This window comes from Lissotriton helveticus (assembly GCF_964261635.1).
Source record: "Lissotriton helveticus chromosome 1_1 unlocalized genomic scaffold, aLisHel1.1 SUPER_1_unloc_4, whole genome shotgun sequence".
NCBI classification, from domain to species: Eukaryota; Metazoa; Chordata; class Amphibia; order Caudata; family Salamandridae; genus Lissotriton; species Lissotriton helveticus.
This window is the reverse complement of record NW_027611681.1, coordinates 2,571,838-2,586,952: the sequence shown is the minus strand read 5'-3', so window position 1 is coordinate 2,586,952 and position 15,115 is coordinate 2,571,838. Positions and strand designations below refer to the sequence as shown.

The window sequence follows — 15,115 nt, the reverse complement described above, 5'->3', positions numbered from 1 at the left end:
AAAGGCATTTGTTGGAATGTATGACATTATAATTACTCTAATCCTGCACTATCTCTTGGATTGAAACTAAACCCTGGGCCTTGATAAACTGAAAACAGCCAGCCCAAAAAAAGTGTAAAAGCAGGTTTAGTGGGAATGTCATGTCACATTGTCATCACATGCCATTTCCTCAGTGCATTGTACCATTCCCCCAGTTTTGCCCGGATAAATGGTGCTATGAACCGTATAGCACTACTCGCCACCACGTTTAGAGGGTGATCCATTTCTCTTCCTACCCCGGAAAGAGAGTTACTCCAGCATTTTGTTGAAGTGAAACTCTAACTGTTTCCAGTGTCAGAAATAGTCAGATTTGGGTCTGTCAGTTTGCTCACAAACTGACAAGGTGAATCATGCATGCAGTACAGTTACTAGTGTGTGATTCTACATGTGCACAACATGTACACCTGGAAGCGATCATCTGACTAGTTTTGTTTTCAGACATTGTTGAAAGAGTTGCTTAGCCCTAAAAACTCCAACTCTTTGTGCATAAATAAGATAAGCTGTAACCAACTCATCTGGGGACACAGACAAGCCCACTGACACCAAGAGAGAAACTGTAATAACGGTTATTCACAGGCCCTGGGAAACCCCCTAGTCCTGCTCATCATACAGACCCATCTCCCTCCAAAACGTTTCTTGCTAAACTATTCGCAGGCATTCTGGCACACAACTTAGTCTGTTCATAATGGCCTTATGACTGCAAGTCACAGCAGTGGTGAGATAATACTGTGCCGTTAATGCAATGGATGCTTTCCAACACTGAGAAGAAACTAGACACAATGTCTGCCAAGGGCCCGATTTATATTTAGGCGGATGGTTTATTCTGTCATAAATGTGGCAGGTATCCCGTCCAACCTATTAAAAGTGCATTATATCCTGTGGCATTTGTAATAAAGCGGATGGAATCTGTTATGTTTGAGGAAATAACTTGTCCGATAAACTCTAAATCAGGCCCTATGTCTGCAACAAGTGTTGTAGAAGGAGCAAGAGCTAGCATTATAGGAAGATTTTAACTTTAAATACGTTAGGAAGAACTGAAGTCTTACTTTTTAGGTCGAGCCTAGCGCAGCGCAAATGTGCTGCTCTATGGGATTCTTCTTGTGAGCTCTCTAAACTTCTCCATGTGGGTCTGACTCCTCCTACACATTGGATTGGTCTTTGCGTGTGTCTTTCAATAATGAAAGCACGCAAATTGCCAAAGGCGGGTGCATGTCCCACCTCTTCTCCAAAGGTTCACTCCCACAGCGTTTTTCTCTTGTGAGCGAGCTGCGGAGTGCAGGGTGGCAGCTGCATTCCATGTCATGTTCACAATGCTCCCATTCCTCTCCCATTGTCCGCATTTCCATTGTTCCCGCCCCCTACCCACTTGCGGCAACCCATGAGGTAACCCCCCTCCCCCTCCCATTGTCCATGTTCACCAGGCTCCCGCAGCCCCCACTGTCCGCATACCCTTTGCTCCCGCCCCCCTCCTTTGTCCATGTTAAACATGCCTACCGCGGTCTGCATTTTTTTATTTCTGCCCCCCTCCCCATTTGTGGTGGCCCATGTGGTGCTCCCCGCGGCACACCAATGTTTGTTAAAAAGCTGAAAAGAGTCAGCAAAAAGCATTGGCAAAGCCAAAAGACGGGTCCTATCGGCTTTGCCAGTGCTTTTCTGCCATGCCGATACACGAGGGGCATCAGTGTTGGAGTAACGGATCCTTTGAAGAGCAGGATGGGGGAGGGGAAGGACTGAGAAAAGGGATGTCAGAAATCGCTGACTCTTCTGCAGGACCAATCTCTCTCTTTCTTCCCTGAAGGGAGACCGAGCCTCTTTGTTTCGGCACGAGATTTGTCACTGTTGCTGTAAAAGCCTTCCCAATACGTGCCTGGCACGGCAATCTCTCCCCGGCATGGGCACTGGTTGCCAGTTTAGCAATTTGCAACATTCATTTAAAAAACAAAAAACGTCAAGCTGGAACAAAATCGTGCCAATTCTTGTCTTTCTCATCACAACAACCCCCCACCCCTCACTAAAAGCCAGATTGTCATGTCCAGTGACCCCCGCCCTACACCCTTGAAAATTAGGACACCTCTGGCATTCTGTTAAACCAGGCAACAAGACCCACTGTCTGGGGACCTACATCTTTTCCCAGTTGTCACCTTTTTAAAAAAAAATATTTTTGTAACTTTTTTGGTTTAAAGAGAGGTGCTTTGTAAAAAAACAACTTTATTTATTATTTTTCATCAGTAACATTACAATTAACAGTGCCATAGTGCTTGCTGTCACAGTATCCATGATATCATCGATTTAGTCACTCCGGATAATAAAAGAGACGTGCCTAACGCATCTGGTACAGTGTGTGGGGGGCTCTGCTTGGGCAACACGAGGAGCGGGGGACAGACTCTGGCTGGCAGATCAGGTGCCAATATTTTGGAAATAGGGGACCCCTATATAGTACTATTGCACTTGCTATACATAGTGAAGAAATTGGGTTAGGAAAGGTCTATAGCCAAGTGACAAAAATAAGCAAGTTATTTTATGGTTATCTAAAGTGGAAGCAAGAGATAATTTAAACAAGATATAAATAATATATAAAGTCCAACTGTATGCAAAACCAATAAGCATTAGATATTTCAGATATGGCTTTATTTGTACATGATACATATATTATTTCTGTTAAGGTGCAGGTTTTCATATATTTTCTTCTCTTTTTATATAAACTTTTCTTTTTTCTTCTATTTTGTTTTCTTTTCTTGTGATTATTTTTTGTTATACAACATTCAGTTAAAATTACATTAGAAAAGGTACATAATCAATAGACATGAAGCTGTGTAGAATGTTGAAGGCAAAGCGGTAGACACCACTACGCGCGTTTCGGCTCTTGAGCCTTCTTCAGGTGACCGTCTATTGTTAAAATTTCATAGGGTAAATGACCCAGATATGAATGTGGCGTAGATGTAATAAGTCGGTCGGTAAAGAAGGCTTCTTGAAATCTTTCAAAAAGCTGATTGATGCAAACGATGTAGAGGATTGTAGTAGTAACCGTAGCAAGGCGAATTTGATTTCTCAAAAATGAAGCAATGTAATCCTATAAGATATTATGTTACAATATGGTCCCAAAGGTGATGAGGGTAGTACAAATTTAAAACGAGGTTTCTGTTGATATCTCCACAGTTATGTTTCACTTCAAGCAGAGGGAAATGGCGATGGAAATGTGAGAAGAGTAGATAGCTGTCTCCACATTTAGAATTCACATCAGGTAGTGGAAAGTGGTAACGGACGATGAATACGAAAAGTAGTTGACCATCTAAAGATAGGCTAAAAATAATTTCCCAGGAGCCAAGATCTATGCAGTTGAAGATTTGTCCATATCCTTATCCGTGGGCTAAGATTGAGTTGTTTAAGGCTCCTGGTATCACGGAATCATGTCAAGGACCGACCGCCGACAAACAGAGACGCTGGATGCAAGATCAGGTGCAAGATCAGGTGCCTGCATGCTCCTTCTTCACTGCCTACTTGCATGAGTGTGTAGGCATGTGCATGTGTGTGGATATGCTTGGTTCTGTTTGTGGTTGATTTGTTTTGTACATGTACGACCCCACATACGGTAGCTTCAAAGATTAGTGCAAGCCTAAGCAAACCCATTCACTCCCCAAACCCTGTTCTCCTGCATGGCTAAACACTTATTTGGTCCCGTTGGTGAGACCCATTGGCTATGCCAATGCTTGTTTAAGTTGCCATTCAATTCAGAATCAGGCACTAGTTTAAGGGAGATGGATATATATTATGCCGATAGAAAATCTACCTCAACTCAGGATAATGCTTCAGTCTTCCAGGTTAGAATGATCCAGGAATGCTTGAACCAGGAGGGGAAGTGTTGAAGGTGGCTTAAGGCCTGATTACGAGTCTGGTGGGCTTCCAATGGGACCACCTCCATGGTGTTCCCAGGAAGATCGCCAAGCCCTTGTTGAGCCCGCCCACCGGATTATGACATTAATCCAGGGCGGGTGGTGCAGCTGAAGTCTCATGGCAGCGGCTGTGTTAGGTCCATTGGAGATCCTAAACAGCATACCACCACCCTGAGAGGGCCTGCAGCACGTTCCTGCACTGTATGGCATGCACCATGTTTTGCATGCCACACCATGCAGGAACAAGGGTGCAGTTCCGGGGAGGCACAACATGTGCACCCCACATGCAACCCTAGGCTCAGACTTGTCAGGAGGCCCTGCTAGGGCCCCTTTACCTGCATGTCTACTGCCCTTTTCAAGGTGGTGTCCCCACCATGAAACGGGCAGTGGATATGCAGATTGTAATAGGCTCAGCAGGGCCAGCATATGTACCGCACGTATATTCAGGCCGTTTGCAGACCACCGCGGATGCAGGATACTTGATTCAGGTGGAGGTGGAGGTCTCGTTGCAGTTCGACCACCACACTCATATTATGGTAGTCAGACCGCCAGCGTGGTGTCAGTCAGACCGCCACCATGAGTAAGACAGTCCTGAGGACCCTTTGGTAGATACTTCATGAAATTGACCTAACTGCAATGCTTTGTGCTTCCTCTCTTTTTCACAATCTGTTCTTGTTTAAATGAGTATCTAGCTAAAACTCCATGTGTATCTAACTAAAACTGGATTTGTAGCATGTGAGGGCTCAGTGGCTGCTCTTTCTTTAGTAAGTTACTCTGTGAACCATGGTAAATCACTGCCTTTTTATGAGTAAATAAGCTGTGACCTGCTCAACAGAACTTTTAGTGAAATATCCATGTATGTTGAAATATTCCTTGTTAAGTTTCAGATATGGTAAAGCAGAGATTTCTTTCTTCTACAGCCAGATAAATATTGTGTATTCACATTCCATTACATTTGCATTTAGTAATTTTTTATTTCTTTACATCCAACAGAAAATAAGCCTAAATGCACGGATTGATTATGAATAATGAAGATAACACAGCAAATCAGCAAAAATAGTCAAAAATAAGGAGCTCAAAAAGCATCAGTGAAATCAGAGACAGAGGACAGATCCAGGAAGAAACAGTCAAAGGCAATTCAGTGAATACAAGTCTGAGCTCTACTCTTCCACACCACAGGATGAAGAAATGCCCTTTACAGAATTAAGGCAACAACACTGACAAACCACCTCCTGTATAAACAAGCGTCCAACACCAGCTTTGACCATGAGGTCGGAATGAGAGTTGGAGGAAGGTCTTATGACTATTTGAGATCCATAGCTTGGAACAAACTCCCTCTTGAGCTTTGCGCTCTTGGCAACATGACAATGTTAAACAAAGATTGAAAACTTTGCTATTTGTCCATGTTCGAAACAACCAGCTTTACTTTCTCTACAGACCTGTGCTTGACCCTGGGACCCTCTTCAGAGTAGCTGTACACATTACAAGTTGCTTCATCATCATGATATGGCTAGAGCAGTGCTCCACTATCTAAACTGGCAACAGACCACCATTCAGTGCTCTAGGTGTATTGTAAACTCTTTCTAGCCAAACCACAGAAACCAGGGAAAAGCACAACGAAGTGGAGCCGAACAACTGAAGGCTAGAGAAAAGAGGGCTTCCGCTCTCCAAAGCACAGAGTATTGTCCCAATTTGCACCGACCAGAAGGAAGACGAATCTTTACCCACAAGCACTCAAAGCCATTATCCAATGTAAGGACGCAATCACCCAGAAAGACCCCTTACTTATATTATGGATGCGATAGGTATTTAGTGAGTCTTGTATTTTATTGTTAAATCAGAAATCAAGCATCCAAAATACCACACACATGCATGGAATGTGAGAATAACGCTAGTGGTCTGTCAACCATGTTGTCCCTTCAGGAAACACAGTCATGTGATGTAGACAAATATATATCCATCCCAAAGACACTAAGCAAGAAAAAAGAATCATACACATACAGCGAGAGCTTTAGTTTGTCATCACTACTAAACAACCATCAGCAAACACACACAGGAGAAAAATCGTGCAATTGCACTGAATGTGTGAAGAACTTTAATCAGTTAGTAATCCTAAAATATCATCAGCGAACACACACAGGGGAAAAACCATACCATTGCACTGAATGTGTGAAGAGCTTTAGTCAATCATCAATCCTACATAGACATCAGCGAACACACACAGGGGAAAAGCCATACCAATGCACTGAATGTGTAAATAGCTTCAGTCAATTATCAAATCTCCAAATACATCATAAAACACATACAGGGGAAAAACCATACGATTGCAGTGAATGTGTGAAGAGCTTCCGTCGGTTATCACACCTCCAAACACATCAGCGTACACACACAGGGGAAAAACCATACCATTGCAGTGAATGTGTGAAGAGCTTCAGTTGGTTATCACTCCTCCAAACACATCAGCAAACACACACAGGGGAAAAACCATTCCATTGCAGTGAATGTGTGAAGAGCTTTAGTCATTTAACAGACCTCCGGAGACATCAGCGAACACACACAGGGGAAAAACCATACCATTGCAGTGAATGTGTGAAAAGCTTCAGTCGGTTTTCACACCTCCAAATACATCAGCGAACACACACAGGGGAGAAACCATACCATTGCGGTGATTGTGTGAAGAGATTCAGTCGGTTAGCAGACCTCCAAAGACATCAGCGAATACACACTGGGGAAAAACCATACCATTGCAATGAATGTGTAAAGAGCTTCAGTCAGTTAGCAGACCTCCGAAGACATCAGCGAACACACACAGGGGAAAAACCATACCATTGCAGTGAATGTGTGAAAAGCTTCAGTCGGTTTTCACACCTCCAAACACATCAGTGAACACACACAGGGGAGAAACCATACCATTGCGGTGAATGTGTGAAGAGATTCAGTCGGTTATCAGACCTCCAAAGACATCAGCGAATACACACTGGGGAAAAACCATACCATTGCAGTGAATGTGTGAAAAGCTTCAGTCGGTTATCACTCCTCCAAACACATCAGCAAACACACACAGGGGAAAAACCATTCCATTGCAGTGAATGTGTGAAGAGCTTCAGTCAGTTAGCAGATCTCCGAAGACATCAGCGAACACACACAGGGGAAAAACCATTCCATTGCAGTGAATGTGTGAAGAGCTTCAGTCAGTTATCAGACCTCCGAAGACATCAGAGAACACACACAGGGGAAAAACCATACCATTGCAGTGAATGTGTGAAAAGCTTCAGTCGGTTTTCACACCTCCAAACACATCAGCGAACACACACAGGGGAGAAACCATACCATTGCGGTGAATGTGTGAAGAGATTCAGTCGGTTAGCAGACCTCCAAAAACAACAGCGAATACACACTGGGGAAAAACCATACAATTGCAGTGAATGTGGAAGTAGATTTAGTAGTTCCTCAAATCTCATGGTTCATCAACGAACACACACAGGGGAAAAACCATTCAAGTGCAATGAATGTGGGAAGAGCTTTAGTCAAGTATCAAATCTCCGAAGACATCTGCAAAAAAATCACAAGGGAAAAAACATACAAGAGCAGTGAATATGGAAGTAGTTCTAGGCTATTATCAAACCTACAAAGCCATCAGCAAACACACACAGGGGAAAAACCATTTAAGTGCAATGAATGTGGAAGTAGATTTAGTGATTCCTCACATCTCATGATTCATCAGTGAACACACACAGGGGAAAAACCATTGAAGTGCAGTGAATGTGTAAAGAGCTTTAGTCGATTATCAAACCTACAAAGACATCAGTGAACACATAATGGGGGAAAACATATTTTTGCAGTGACTGTGGCAAGAGTTTTATAGAGTCCTCAGCAATAAAGATTCATCAGCTAACTCACACAGGGGAAAAGCCATTTAAGTGCAGTGATTGCGTGAAGAGCTTTAGGCAAATCTCATACCTACAAAGACATCAGAGAATGCATAGCGGGGAAAAACCATATAAGTGCAGCGAATGTGGTAAGAGCTTTTGTGAATCAGCAAACCTAAAAAAGCATCATAGAGCACACACAGAGGAAAAGCCATTCAAGTGCACCTAATATTTGTGACCTTATACGTTGCACAAAGAAAGTATGGACAAAAACAAGCCAGGAAATGAGTTGAGTATCATTTCTGATAGTGGTGAAACAGCTCGGGGACACTGTAGATCGGGAGCTTTGGATTACTGGAGCTCATGGATGTGAGAGAAAATGTAATTAATATTTAAGAAAGAAACACAAGTTGCACATATATTGTGACACAGATTCTCAGAAGCAGCCAACACTAAAAATGTTCCATTTCTGTGGCAAAGACTGGCATCACAATGAGATATTTGTAATACTTTTAATGAATTATCAGATGTTATTTACTCCCCTGCCCACCTAGACTGTTAATCTATTCCTTTTTCCAGTGATCTAGGAAGGGACATTTTATTGAACGAAGGAAATCACCTTGTTGTAATCACTTCTTTAAATGCCACTGTAGACTGAAGCTGTGTCCAGTTAGCTCAGTGGAATTCACTATTTCAAATTGTGCGGATGATAAGGACTTAGTTGGTGGCCCAGAACTCATCACACTCCTTCGACAGGACCCAGATACTGCAACACCTGAAAAAGAGAAAAAACAGCACAACAGTAAAGGAAACTAAAAAGGGTCTAGAATAGAAAAACACAAAACAGAAGAAAGAGAAAAAAGGCTATCTTCTACTCTCACCACATGTTCCAGCACAGGAAACCGCCAGGAAACCCATGGTGTCAGTGCGCTTACAAATACCACTTAACATAACATAACTGTGAAGCAGATGCTTGTGAACCCATAAGTTATTTCTAAACACAGTGCCCCCAAGGTCAGCACCAGGTGCGGTTCCACCGGTTGCACCACCCTAAAGCAAGCCTTGTGTGCATGTGTGTCCACACACATATACTGTGTCTTTTGCTTGTAGTAGATAAGACAGAAAAGGATAGTTTAGGAGGACGTAAAGAGATGGAAGTCAGATCACGAGAGAAAAGACGCCGAAAGAACAGTCAGAGGGAGGAGAGTATCACGTGGTGAAGAGGAGAAGACAAATGTGCCAATAGTTAAGGAACTGCTGGGCAAAACTGACCTGAAAAGGAACTGGACCTGCACTACACCCCCAACATTTCCAGGAGGAAACATTATTATCAGAAGTTTGATAACAACAAGAATAGTGCACATAGGGAGTCAAATGTTGAAGCTGAAGAGACAAAAACAAAACAGAGATCAAGAAAGGGAATAGAGAAAGAAGAAACAGGGGAAAAGGAAACTTAAGAGTTATAGGAATCCTTACCTGACAGTTATATTATATTTTGTTCCTCCAAGGGGGACAGCCACGCTGCACTGCCTGGTCATCCCAGAATACCTTGAAAGGAAGAAAAGAAATAGTTTTGCGTCAGACAACTATCACACTTCATCACATTTTACAAATAACCGTCCTGAACTTACAAAACAAAATAATCTCTTGTTCTCTTGAGGCCTTTGTGAAGCAACTATGGTTAATGAATTAATACTTTTTTCGGTTCAAGAGCCATGATCCCTTGCTGGAGAAAGTCTCTGTGAATATAGAGTGAACCCACAGTCTCAGAGAACAAACCCTAACAACCCAGTCCACTTCTTCATAACCCCCATCTTTCCATTTACAGACCATGAAACTTGGGAATCAAAACAATCTGGTTTGCAAAGGTATGTGAATGTCCTTGTACATAATTCTGTCCACACTTCATAAATCAGTCAACCAGACTCTTAGATTCATACAAACCATGCTCTCAGAGCAACTGCAATACAAGCCAAGCTGAGGCAGAGTTTGAATGCTGAGCAATTGAAGCAACAAGGCATCAATGTGTTGCCGCTTTTTATCTCTAAATGATCTGAAGGGATGATGCGGCGAGTCAGTGTCTTGTGAGCCCTATAGGATGGCGACCCAGGGACTGGAATTCAGAATAAATCCTTTGCGAGACAAAGCTTAGAACATTGAAATGTTGAGACATCCATTGAAGACAATGGAGTAGCAGCAGCCTATACAATCTGATATAGGCCCGCTGCTCTCAACATTGCAATGTCCTAATACACAGCCTCTGCCTTTCTCTTTCCACTGCCTCTCCGAGTTATATGGATTGGGCAGGAGAAGGCAGAAGATAGAGCCTGCAGCAGGGCACAGGAGCCTCCACCCTTCCTCTTCCCATAGCTCGCAGTGTCACTGGTGTCACTGCTCATCTCCTATATCTCACTCGCTCACCTGCAAGAGGAAAAGCAGTTTAGCCGAGCCCAGGGAGAGCCAGTGGCTGACTTCAGCCTCCTTTCACAGTTATTGCTGTGAATGTTCAACAATTAACCACTGTGGTCCTGCATGGTAACTCAGTCAGAGAAATAATTATCATAATATTTGCAGGAGGATCACATAAAGGTAACCTCTAAATTATATCAAAAGCCAGAATCAGAAATAACTCCAGCTGTAAAGTCAATAGTCAAACCACCACAACAAATGTGTGCTAAGAAATAAGAAATCGTTTATCTACAATATCAAATAGCAAACTGCCATAGAATCTGCTTAATTAACCCGTTTAGTGCTGCCATCGGCCGTTGAACGTCACGAGCACTACTTTCCTAGAGCTGGGCACGTTCAACGGCTGACGCGGCCCCGCCCGCGCAACAAAACGCCCGCACGCGGTGGAATTACAGCTGCGGTTAACGGGTTAAAAATCAAGGAAAAGTTCTTAAGTACAAAATCAGTAAGAGGACTGACATGTAGCCTGCCTTTAGGAAAAGTGTAAAATAAAACAATCCCAGCAAATATCCCGAAACCGTACATTGTATACGTTTTTAGACAGGGAGAACACATTATTGACATGGTTCATGATGAGGTAAAAATGACAGCAATCAATGAATGTTCAAAAAAACACGGCACAACAAAATGTAATTTAAAAAACCACACTTACAAAATGAATAATAAATTGTGACTATTCCCCTAAAAGCCACAAGTCATTTTACAAGGTTATTCCCTAACAAATTAACTGGATCTTAATCACGGTTTAAGTTTGTGGCCTTTCATCATTGACCCAATTTGTACGGAAACATTTGCTGACAGCTTATTAGTTGTTTATTTGAAATGCCTACAACTTGGACTCCTTTCCCAAGAGGGGTGGGTTGGGCGCTCCCGTCAGTCTGACTGTGGAACGGGTAGCACATTTATTGATTAAAAGTGATGCTTGATTCCCATTTACTTCTTCTACAAAGGGGCAACTCTGGGTGACCTCTAGGACTGCACCAAGCATGCAATCCTTCTCCCGTCTCAGGCACGGTTATTGAGTCTGATTCAGTCCAGTAGAAACTCCTAGTGCAGGAGGAAGTTGTGGAAAATCCTTATTAATCACTGAAGGATTTTGTTGAAATACTGAATTTGTTGAGAATTTGGCGTTCTATTCTGCACTGGGCTGTGGGACCATCGGGACTGAAGGCATGTTCCAATATATCTGCCTTTGATTCTGCATGCTCGGCACAGAGGCCAGTTGGGCTGGGACCATTGACTGTGACATCCCATTCTGGCCATCTGATTCATGTTCCAGTTTCGCAGCTTCCTGCAAACATCGCAAGGAGCGTGTCTTATTCTGCACACTATTAGTGTTTGATGTATTTACATTGCCACTGTCAGTAAAACCGACACCCTGAGCAGGGCCGGACTGGCCGTAACGGGCTTCGGGTGTTTCCCCGGGGGGCTGGAAGAGTGGGGGCTGATTCTTCAGTGCTGGGAAGCGTATTTGTTACTGGGGGCTGGTTTTGCACTGGTGCTGCTATATCACCCCCGTCGTGATAAAGAGTGTCAATAAAATATAGGCCATAATAGGAAACTATATTCATCCGCTGTCCAGCCGGACAGGGTATTTATTTTAACCAAGATCAAAAACAGATATGTGGATAGTACAAGGCACAGTCCTGTACCTTACTCTAGAGGGACAAACAACACATAAAAGGGTTTGCACAGGCAAAGAAGAGCAATACTGGGAACTTGTACATCAATGTTATATTAAAGCTCTCCAGTTAGTACTAACAAGCAACAAGGTTCAACACAATGGCTATGTTGCATAAGTACTAGGAAAAGTCGACGTTTCGATCCCTTAAAGCTCAAATTATATGGGATCATCATCAGGACAACATTTAGAAAACATTTGCCTGTTAATATTTGAAATATGACCGCCTGTTGTAGAGGAAGAAAGGAAACAAGGAAAACAAGGAAAGGACATAGCCAAGGCTAGATTAGAAATTATCCTTTCAAAAGATCAAAATATCAACATAGTCCAAACACTCTGTACAGATTACATTATTCGGAATCGGTTTATCGTGTAATAATAGGTGTATTAAGAGAATTGTGCAATTAATGGCGGCTGGCAAACTCGGGTGCAATAGTGCAAGGTGTTCATTAATCTTGATCCTCATCATGAACCATTCCACTCTTGAGTTCAGTTTTACACATTTAAACATTTAAACATTTAATGGCCTATATGCATTGAAGGACAACGTCCATGGTTTCTTAATTGGGATCCGATAACATGCATACGTGTACATTCATACCGTGTTTAAGGGTGGGGAGGATTTACTGGGATTTTTGGTAGGCACTTACTTATTTGTAAGTGGTTCAATTGTGCTCCACTAATCATTAATAGGAGCAGGGTGTGGTCCGTGCGACTGGTTGTCAACAAGGTTCAGGGATTTACGCTCGGCTGCAGTGTCTGGAAAGGATTAAATAATCATTATTCATGCTAAGGAATATTGTGGTGCCTGGCTGTGGTAAAATATTTAAAGTTTACCTGCGATTGGACAGTCTGCGTTATATGGCCGGGTCGAAATTGAAGCTGTATCTATAGAGTGGGGTAGGGCAGGGATTAGAGCTACAGCCACAGAAATCACGGGTTTTTTGGAGTGAAAGTATGGATCATTAAGTGCATGGACCGCTTACCGGAATGACGAGTGTGTCAATCTTCCGATTGGATTCTGTCTGCTCATTTGGAACTGGAAATTATGTCCATGTTCCGTGTTGGTCGCGGTAACGTGTAGGTCCAGTTACTGCAAGCTGAGAGAAAAAAAAGGGGTTGGGGAGAGCCAGTGAGAGGGACGCGACCATGGTTGGCCGAACGGAGTTGCCGTCTGCACGGTGCCAACTGGAATGACGCTTACCTTATGGAGTCCGGTTGCTCCGTCTTGATAGGGGGGTCGGGTGGGGCAGAGGATCGGTGTCCTATCTGCCCGTTGCAAAATTAGCAATGAGGGCAGGCGTTGTGGTCGTGTTACTTGAGATCACGTAATGAGGGAAATGGAAGACGGACTATGTCAGAGTGAGTCTGAACTGCGATGGTGGCCATATTGGAGTGGGGCAGTTCAAGAAAGGACAGTGTAGAGTGGGTGATCAGACACGGTTGCCATTTTGGATTGGGGCGACTAGTCGAGTGTGATGGTGTCCGGTGTGAATAAAGTGCCTACAGATAGCATGCGTGCTCAGTGCGGGTGCATTCTGTGACAATAATTGTGCTGAATATAAAAATTAAAATTAAAAATGATTCTAAATAATTATAGAACATGATATATAAAACATTCGGTAATAATTTTAGAACTTTGCCATATCATTTGTCAGTAAGGGGCTCGATCACTGGTTTAGCCCTGTGTCAGATTTTACACTATTCAGTTCAGCGTGATCATTGTTCCGGCAAGAAAAGGAGTCTTTAAAGTATAGTTACAGAGCCAAGGGTGAAGGGTCCAGATGTTGAATCATAGTAGGGTGGTCCAGTCTTCTGCGCGATTCAGACCATTCTTTATTGTGTCGAATTGGATCATTGTCTTTAGCTCCTCTCGGTTTAGTATTTGGGCAATGTCTCCTCCTCTGGTCGGTAGTTTAATTACTTTTAGAATTGTCCATTTTATATCATTTTCGTTGTGACCTGCTTCCTCAAAGTGATCCACCAAAGGGGCATTGGCTGTCTTGCATCTCAGCCGGCTCCTATGTTGGCTTATGCGTACTTTGCACTTTTGTGTGGTCTGTCCAATATACAGTTTTGAGCAGGGACATTGTATTGCATAAATTACATTAGTGGTGTTACAATTGGAAAGTGAGCGTCTTGCAAACGTGGTGTCATTGTGAGTGAATTCTTTTCCCTCCACCGTGTATTCACACACATTGCAACATCCACATTTCACATGGCCAATCAAAGGAGGTAGGCCCCAGGCTGCCTCGAGTGTGGTTATGTTATGTTATGTTATGTTAAAATAGCTCTTTTATAGCGCGCGGCTACTCCGTGGAGTGTCCCGGCGCTTTGGCAAAGAGAAAATCAAAGAAAATACATAACACAGTGCCCTGCTCAGGAGGTACAGATATTACTGAGCAAAAAGCCACGTCTTTAGCTCCTTACGAAAGGCGAGCAGATTGGACGACGAACGCAGCGTAAAAGGAAGCTCATTCCAACTGCGAGCAGCCAGATAACGGAAGGAGCGGCCTCCTATACGGGCACGCTTAATTGGGGGAATCGTGGCTTTAAGTAGTTGCGCGGATCTCAGAGACCTCCTTGGAACATAAAAGGCCATTCGTTTCTGAAGATATTTAGGGCCAATATGATGGAGGGCCTTAAAAGCCAGAGTCAAGGTCTTAAAAATGACTCTCTTGGCAATAGGAAGCCAGTGGAGTTTCTCAAGCAGCTCCGACGCGTGCGCCCTTCGTGGCAGTCCAAAAATTGCTCTAGCGGCTGCGTTTTGCACAACCTGCAAACGAGTTAAAAGGTATTTAGGGAGGCCCAGGTAGAGGGCATTTGCATAATCAAGGCGAGACCCTATCATGGCTTGGACTATGATTTTTTTGTGTTGAAGAGATATTAGTGGGAGAAATTTCCGCATCATCTTCAACAGACCAAAGCACTTTCCAGTCAATCCTATGACCTGGGGTCTAAAAGAAAGATCTACATCACAAAGAATTCCCAGGTTCTTAGCTTTTGACGAGGTTTCCATCGGCGGCGCCATGTCCTGTGGCCACCAGGACCTCCACTCCGGATTAGGCGAACTACCGAAGAAAAGCAACTCCGATTTATCGGAGTTACATTTTAGGCTCCTCCTGATGTTATGGGTAATGCTGCTCTAACCAAATGATCCTTTAGAT

General features: G+C 43.3%; 1 long non-coding RNA gene and 1 pseudogene across 3 annotated transcripts in view; one reads left to right on the top strand and one right to left on the bottom strand.

Moving 5' to 3' along the window:
* Positions 1 to 8,043, top strand: part of LOC144806031 (uncharacterized) — a 54,141-nt pseudogene extending 46,098 nt beyond the window's left edge. The window contains exons 2-5 of the transcript XR_013605658.1: positions 4,923 to 7,459; positions 7,545 to 7,736; position 7,785; positions 7,821 to 8,043. The product of XR_013605658.1 is annotated as an uncharacterized LOC144806031 (transcript). The remainder of the gene's footprint in view (positions 1 to 4,922; positions 7,460 to 7,544; positions 7,737 to 7,784; positions 7,786 to 7,820) is intronic.
* Positions 1 to 15,115, bottom strand: part of LOC144806032 (uncharacterized) — a 53,893-nt gene that overhangs the window by 23,910 nt on the left and 14,868 nt on the right. Inside the window, exons 2-3 of one of the 2 annotated variants that reach the window (XR_013605660.1) lie at positions 9,275 to 9,346; positions 8,418 to 8,573 (exon numbers count right to left, since the gene is read on the bottom strand). This is a non-coding gene — a long non-coding RNA (uncharacterized LOC144806032). Of the gene's footprint in view, positions 1 to 8,265; positions 8,574 to 9,274; positions 9,347 to 15,115 lie in introns of those variants that run through there. The other variant, XR_013605659.1, reaches the window with a different exon arrangement.